An 8,899-nucleotide genomic window follows, 5' to 3' on the forward strand; every position below is an offset into this window, starting at 1 on the left:
AGAGATGTCAACCGTACACAACTCCATTCTTATGTCAAAACAACTTCTAAAGACAACTTTTTTTCTTTGTTATAAACAAGTGGATTAAAACAACATCATTTAAGTCATAAACAAGTGGATTTGAAATCAGATCCAATCAATACACAACATCAGCTCAGCTCATGTTTTCACAAAAGACATCATCTCAGTTTGCTAGCTAAATGCCTTTGGATCAGGTGTCCCCTCCAGTGCAGTCTGGGACTGGAAGTTGGTAGTCATGTTGGCCAAACTACCTGTGCCTTAGAATGGTCTTTTTTAGAGAGGCTGTGCATACGGCAGATTCCTGGTATCTTGTAGAGCATGTCTCAACATCCATCCTGTTTTAAAGTTATTTATATATATTTATATATATATATATATATATATATATATATATAATCTTCTCATTTTTTTAACATATTTATTGGAGTATAATTGCTTTACAATGGTGTGTTAGTTTCTGCTTTATAACTAAGTGAATCAACTATCATATACATATATCCCCATATATCCTCCTTCTTGCATCTCCCTCCTACCCCTCTAAGTGATCACAAAGCACCCAGCTGATCTCCCTGTGCTATGCAGCTGCTTCCCACTAGATATCTCTTTTACATTTGGTAGGGTATATATGTCCATGCCACTCTCTCACTTCGTCCCAGCTTACCCTTCCCCATCCCCATGTCCTCAAATCCATTCTCTACATCTGCGTCTTTTTTCCTGTCCTGCCCCTAGGTCCTTCATTACCATTTTTTTTCATTTTTTATTTTATTTTTTAGATTCCATATATATGTGTTAGCATATGGTATTTGTTTTTCTCTTTCTGACTTACTTCACTCTGTATGACAGACTCTGGGTCCATCCACCTCACTACAAATAACTCAATTTCATTTCTTCTTATGGCTGAGTAATATTCCATTGTATACATGTGCCACATCTTCTTTATCCATTCATCTGTGAATGGACACTTAGGTTGCTTCCATGTCCTGGCTATCGTAAATAGTGCTGCAATAAACATTGGGGTGCATGTGTCTTTTTGAATTATGGTTTTCTCAGGGTATATGCCCAGTAATGGGATTGCTGGGTCATATGGTAGTTCTATTTTCAGTTTATTAAGAAACCTCCATTCTGTTCTCCATAGTGGCTGCATCAATCTATATTCCCACAAACAGTGCAAGAGGGTTCCCTTTTCTCCACACGCTCTCCAGCATCTGTTGTTTGTAGATTTTTTTATGATGGCCATTCTGACCGGTGTGAGGTGATACCTCATTGGAGTTCTGATTTGCATTTCTCTAATGATTAATGATGTTGAACATTCTTTCATGTTTTTGTTGGCAATCTGTATAACTTCTTTGAAGAAGAAGTTGAAGAAATGTCTATTGAAGAAATGTCTATTTAGGTCTTCTGCCCATTTTTGGATTGGGTTGTTTGTTTTTTTGTCTTCTCATTTTTGAGCCTTCTGGGTTGATAATGCACTTCTATGTGACCAATAGTATTTAGCAACATACTTGGAATACTTTCTTTGTCCAATGCACGTTTGTTGCATTGATACAATATTTATATTCCTCTTCCTTTATTTTCTGCCTTTTTCCTTTCTTTCCTTCCTCTCTCTTTCCCTTCTTTCCTCCCTTCCCTTCCACTGTTCTTTCCATTTTTCTTTCCTTCCGCTACATGTAAGGACCTACTATATCAGAGACTGCATAGTAATATCAAAATTCAAAAGATACATTTACTACTGTCAAGATGCTCACACTGTAGTGGGGAAAAGAAATCTGTAGTAGGATGTCATGTTAAAAATAGCATATTTGTTCTCCTGATATTTTGTTCTTCCTCTATCTCATATGGCTTACTAATTCCTTATTACTTCATTGCTTTGGGGATTTTTCTAGGGCAGGACACAGAAGAAGCAGATGTCAGTGTTTCTTCTTGCCTTTTATAAATGCCTAAACCCGTCAAAGAGATGTTGTATGTGTCCCAGGGGGAAAATTGGGAGAGGGTGTTCCTCTGAGAAAACACTAGAAAGGAAGAAGAAGGTCTCCTACAGCTGGGAGGAAGTGTGTGCTTGGGGTCAGAGGCTCCAAGGAGAAGTGGCGATCTGATCTTGCCCCCTCCTTGGCAGCACGCCAGGGAGACGGGAATCTCAGAGCAAACAGTTCAGTGCTGCAGCCACGTAAGGCTCCCAGCTTCCCCACAGCATAAGAGTAACAGAGCCCTTCTACCTGCTGCAGTCCTTTGGACTGGGGCCTTAAGCAGGGCCAGAGTAATCAGTGTTCAGAGAACCTGTCTGGTATCTTCTGAGAGATGCCAGATGCTGGAACCTCCACACAGTAATGGGCAAGGAGCATTTTCCACTGAGGAGTGAGATACAACTTTACACTGGCTAGGTGAGAAGGGGCTTTGGTAAATTTAAAGCAAAGGAAAAAAATGCTATTTATTTCTTATATGGATAAGTTTGTGAAACCCATTATACATGCAAACATATGGCTATGATATAGTAAACTAATTTCTAATGGCAACAATTATGACATACTCTGAGACCAATGAAGAAGGTGTGATCACATCTAACTGAGGAAAATTTTTGCTTCAAGTGACTGTCAGCATCAACTTACGGAATGTGTCTCTGACTTTAGGCATAAAACTAAAGCCACAGACTAGAAAAAAATAAACTCTAGGCCTACATGCTATGGGGTGACAGCTTGATGCCTGATCATCATCGAGTCACATCAGCCAGGTGCCAGCTGCCCCTTGCAACTTAAATCAGAAGGCAGTGCTCAGTTCCTCACTGCTCTCCCAAGTAATTTTACTGTTCTGCTAATTCATTTAACCTCTTGCAATCTCATTCAGTTTCCTCTTTTGAGAAATGAAGAAACTTTTTCAAGAAACTTGGGGCATGTTGGACTTGCCTATAGAAAATGACTTATAATCTATAACACACCTTGTAAAAGTTACACATTATAAGTAGTTCTACGAGTATAAACAATTTAAAGTTTGTCAGTGTTTGCTCCAACAAAGTATTTCGGTTCTGTTCTAAAATCTCAAACAGGGAAAAGACTATTTATTTTAAGCATCAAAAAGCATTCTTTGTTTAGTGCTATCTTATTTACACATATATTTATCAATAAATATATGAGGCCAGGCCCTATGTTAGGTGTTGTAGGGAAGCAAACTTTGCTGCACCAAAACGTGACTCTTTCGCATGTGAGGAAGAAACGAAAAACTCAGGAAGTTTTTCTTTTTACCTCTCTCTTAACTACCTAAAAGAATTTAGATAGGGGTCTAATCCAGGAAAGAGAACTATCACCAGAAATATCTATATTATAATATGAACTTGAGGTGGTAGACAAGGAGGAACCTAGCAAAGTCTGTTTGCTAAAATGCCTCTCTATGTCCCATTCTTTCTATACGGCCCAACAAATATTTGTTTACCAAAAATTTGCTCTTTTTTCATCTTGCTGTGAATTGCCTTCCTTCCCTTTGAAGTCCCAGACCCCTGCCCGCTTCTCCTTAGCCCAAAATGACATGTATACCTCACTTTGCCTGACTGTCTTTGGAACCTCCCATGTTGATACAGATTCCCCATATGTATGTAATTAAATTTGTTTTTTGGTTTTTTTCATCCTGTTAATCTATCTCATGTCAGTTTAATTAGTAGGCCATCTAGAAGAACCTAGAAGGGTAGAGGAATATACTTTTCTTTGCTAACAGCGTTTTGTGTACAGTGGTGAATATTAGACAAGATGCTTGCCCAAAAGAGATTAAGGTCTAATAGGAGAGGCTAGTGTTACACAAGTTTGCAAAATTGTGAGAAATGCCACCAAGATCAAGAACAGAGTGTTTTAAGAGAAAGTAAGAGGAGTGAACTATACAAGAGTGAGCCTAGGAAACACTTTATGAGAAAGTAAGGGATGAGTCCTGAATGATGAATAGGAGCCAGGCAATGAGAGAGAGAAAGATAGATTGGGGGTGGGCGGGGGAGCTTTCCTGGTAAAGGCATAACATGGGTAAACATCATTGAGGCAAGAACGTTCTTAGTGCCCTAAAATAACAGAGAAATAGTGCACACATTGGTTTTATTGTTGTTGGTTTTGGGGGGTTTTTTGGTGCACACATTGTTCTTAAATGCCTCTTTTATTGAGTCATTTTTATGAGCATTAACATTTTAAGAAAATTCCTGGTGGTATTCAGAACATGGCTGCATTGAAGTTTTCAAAAATAATAAGGGACATGCAAGATAAAGGGGAAGGGAGGTACATATTCTATATGGATTAATTCTAAAATTTTGTATATGCAGTACATATGAAACTTAATGTTACATTATAGTTTGCATGGAAATTAAGCTGATTTTAGTAACTTTTATCTCCCTCTGGTAACATTTAATGTAATTTTTACTGCCGATAAACATACAACTGTCTATATTTCTTTTTCTCTCTCATAAAAAACAAGGCATTGATATTGTTTACAAGACCTATTTTCCACAGTTGATTAGCTCACTATGCTTAATAATTCACATGTTGGACTGTAACTCTTAATTTAGTGTCTCCATTGTCCCAATGAATAAAATGTGATTCTCACTACATTACAATGAATGATAGTAAAATCAAAATTTACATTATGTACTGTTTGTGATTCAGAATTATTTCTGATCTACTTAGATAGATGTGATCTCCAAAGCAATATAGACTAAAACACAAACTTGTTATCAGTTGACACAAAGCCTTTTTCCAAAGTGATTAGATGCAGCCAAGCAGAATCAGCTCTCCCGTGCATAAAGTATCATACTTTTTATTACCTTCATTAATGTTTCTAACCATCACCACGAAATTCTGCTCCACCACCGATCTCTTCCTATTTGTGCAGCCTTCTGAATGCATACTTACAAGCAGTTTCTTTTATGGAATTTTGCTCAAAATTTCTTTCCACTCAACTTCAATTACAATTATTGAAGTCATGCTATAAAAGATATCCTTAGGGCTCATTGCAATTGTTGTATGAGTTAACTCTATTTTCCAAACTGGAGGAATTTGAGTGCCAAAATAATGTAGTATTAGATTATAACCCAAAGTATAAAATGTATATATAAAATATAATGTGTATATATATCCATGCTGATATAAATAAATTATTAAATACATAAATAGCAAAAAAGGGACAAATCTTCATTAGAAAAGAATCTCAAAGATTATTTCAACAAAACAAAATGAAACAAAAGCTCCAGGAGGGTGGAGCTTAACTCTCCTCCCCTTAAATTTGGGCGGGACTTACCCACTTCCTAAGAAGACAGTAATTAAAAGGGAACAATAAAATAAATAAATAAATAAAAGGGAACGATAGTAACTTTTTTTTAAACAACTTTATTGGAGTATAATTGCTTTACAATGGTGTGTTAGTTTCTGCTGTATAACAAAGTGAATCAGCTATACATATACATATATCCCCATATCTCCTCCCTTGTGCGTCTGCCTCCCTCCCTCCCTATCCCACCCCCCTAGGTGGTCACAAAGCATCCAGCTGATCTCCCTGTGCTGTGCGGCTGCTTCCCACTAGCTACCTATTTTACATTTGGTAGTGTATATATGTCCATGCCACTCTCTCACTTCGTCCAGCTTACCCTTCCCCTCCCCATGTCCTCAAGTCCATTCTCTACAGGCACCTTTCCACTGTGGAATTCTTCCCCAAACCCATGACCCTGGTCTAATCATGGGAAAAACCATGAGAGAAAGCCAATTTAAGGGGCATTCTACAAAATGAATGGTTTTCAAAAGACCAGTATTATCCAAACTGTCAAAGTCATGAAAAATAAGGAAGGACTGAGAAACTCCCAGACCAGAGGAGACAGACATGACAATGAAATGTGAGGGGGTGTCCGGGGTGCAATCTTGGAAGAAAAGAAGGGCGTTCGTGGTAAAACCGGAATCACCTCTGTTAAGGCTGGGGTTTTGTTAATAGTAATGTATCAGTGTTGACTTCCTGGTTTTGACAAATATCCTGCAATTACGTAAGATGGTAGCATGGGGGACACTGTGGAAAGTATGTCCAGAGACACTGTAATATCTTGGCAAATTCTTGGTAAATCTTAAATGATTCCAAAATCAAAAGGTTTTGAAAGCAAAGAAAAAAGTTAATGTTATTTTACTCCTGACCATCAGATTCTTTATTCATGAAAGACTTACAAGAGTATAATAACAACAACTAACATATTTTGGCTGCTTATGTTGTGCCAGGTGCTGTGCTATGTATGTCATCCTGCTTAATGCTTACAGTGTACAGATGAGGCAAATACTGTGATTATTCCCATTTCACAGATGAGGAGACACCCCAGATCCCACAGCTAGCAAATGCTGCAAAGCTATCACAGGCCTTAGAGTCACCAAAGAGAGAGACAAAACTGTTTTCAGTAGCTTTGTAGAATTAGATATTGAGACTCTAAAGTGTTTAATTCATTGAGAATTGGCAAACTTTTCCTTAGACAGGATATTCAGTTATCAAGAACAATTCATTTTCTAAATTACTGTGTGTGTGTGCGTGTGCACACGTGTGCTGTAAAAGTAAAGTGCATTGTGCCTGTGATTTTTGTAGTTCTCCACTAACAGACACTTGATTTCTAGAAGGCAGGAACACTGGTGTCTGTGTGTTCTCTGCAGTGAGTAGTTCACCCCCGGTCCCAGTCCTGGGGCTGATCTCTGTTCAGAGAGAGGCTCTTTGTGTGCTAGTGCCTGGCTGAATGAATGTGCTGCTGCACAAAAGCTGGTCCAAATCAATCACTCTTGAAGCTGAAAATTTACATTTGAAAAAGCCTCTTCCCAAGTACCTTGGACACAACTACCCAAAGATAGAAAAACAGTGAAATTCCTAGTTTTATTGTTGCTGTGGTAGTACTGGGAATGGCAGTGGTGGTACTGGGGATGGCAGTGGTGGTTTATTTTTATTTTAAATTTTTTGTTACATGAATCTAAATAGTCGATTTAATCATTTTCATCCTGAACTGATCCAATCAATTAATTATGATATCTTTGTGGAAGAACCTCTAGAGAGGAAACCAAAAAATTTGGAAGAGAGGGAGAGAGAGGTGCAAGGATGAGTAATGGGAAGATAAACGGATAAAACCATATTCACACCTAATATGTTCCGGCCCCAGGTTCCCTCTAGCTCACATCTTCAGTAAGTAGCTTCCACAGCTTCCGAATGTGGCCAGTGAGTGTTTTTTGCCAGATTCAATATAAATATAATACGACTCTTCAAATGTGACCCTGCTGTTTGTCTCACCTGCTGGTAGTAGCTATTTACATAGCATGTAGGAAAACAGAAAACTCAGCTGCTTGTTTCCAGTAACCATATTAGGGAAAAAGAAAGTTAATGAAGGACACTGAAAAGGAGTATGGTGTGTTTAATAAAACACTTTCCCTAGGAATGGAAGAAAGCCGCTGCATGTGGGATGCGGCAGCTTATCACTAATTCAGAACCTCCCTTCAGCCTCAGACTTTTGTCTTTCTTCTTCCTAGTAGCCTCACTTTCAAGCATGATGGCTTGCTTTGTAGTCTTCTGTGCTCTGGAAGGGAGCTCAGAGGAAACGGAGCAAGAGAGTTCATTAGGGATATTTCATAGTCACTCAGATCCCAGGGTCTCTGTCTCATCTTTGCAGATCACACTGTTCATGGAGAGTCTTTCTTTATTTTGTTACTTATCCTTGTCCTGCCAGAGTCTACAAAGATCCGGGCTCCTGCATGTATCCATTCACATCAGTGGAATGTGAGCGCCATTCAAAGCCGTCCTGTACTGGTGTGCATTCACTGATTGCAAATCAGCTTATTGTATTTTAAAAATTCCACATTTTCTTGAAAATGCTGCATTTGAAGATGAAAATATTATTATAACAGAAGCATATTACATAAAGGGGAAAAAGAGATGAGAGAGAAAGCAGAAAGGGGAAAAGGAACAAAGGAAACAAAGACAAATGCACAAAGAGAATGATCAGGTAGGATTTTGTTTCAAGTCCAGACAGCTGACCTATGAATATCAAGTTTTGTTTGAGGTTTTCATTTACTTCTACGTATTCATTTCTTTTCAGAAACCTCTCCTCAGAGCCAATCACCAGTACTAAAGTATTGGTCTCTGTCCAGCCTTGAGAAGTCAAACTGAGCCAACATTATTAGCACTTTGCAAAATCAAGAGTCAGGATCGTTCTCCACCAAATAGTCCCTTTTCTCTCTTACCTTTCTGGATGTGGACCCTTCATTACAGCACATTCCCCTAATTATAAAGTCGGCTTTGAATGTATCACTTTATTCCTAGAAAGCCATCGGCCATTATTGATTTGATCACTGAAATCCATCATTACAGGTGGGCATTTGCAGTTTTAACACGTGCTGTCTGTTCAGAGAACATTCTTAATATTATTTAATAGGAGCTGTACATTTTTTTGGAAACTTAGAGGAATGCATCTCATTTTCTACAGAAGAAATAAAACTTCGGAAACTCTATAGAGAACAGCTGGATGGAAGAATGTGTGAATCCTCTTATTCAGAAACCTCTGTGTTTTCTTCTCTGCCCACATGCAGTATTTACTCCATTGAGTCTGTATTAAATCTAATTCTCACTAGACCCAAGCAGATCGTTAGGGCCGGGAAGCTGACCCAGGAATGTAGAAGCTGGCTATGTATACTTCCTTTCATGAAAAGGACAACTTTCCTAACTTTGAGCAACCCTCTTAAGGCTTCTAGTTTTTTTGTCTGAGTAGTTGGTAGAGATCCTCATTCGTGACTTTAGTTAGTATAAGAATGTAAATGTGGAGACTACTTTGCACCCAGAAATAGACACTAGTATGATTTTTCTCTATATTTTAGAATCCAAAGAGCACTTATTCAAAGCAGCAGCACTGTGTCTGTGT

Source organism: Kogia breviceps, chromosome 2 (assembly GCF_026419965.1).
Source record: "Kogia breviceps isolate mKogBre1 chromosome 2, mKogBre1 haplotype 1, whole genome shotgun sequence".
Classification (NCBI taxonomy): Eukaryota; Metazoa; Chordata; class Mammalia; order Artiodactyla; family Physeteridae; genus Kogia; species Kogia breviceps.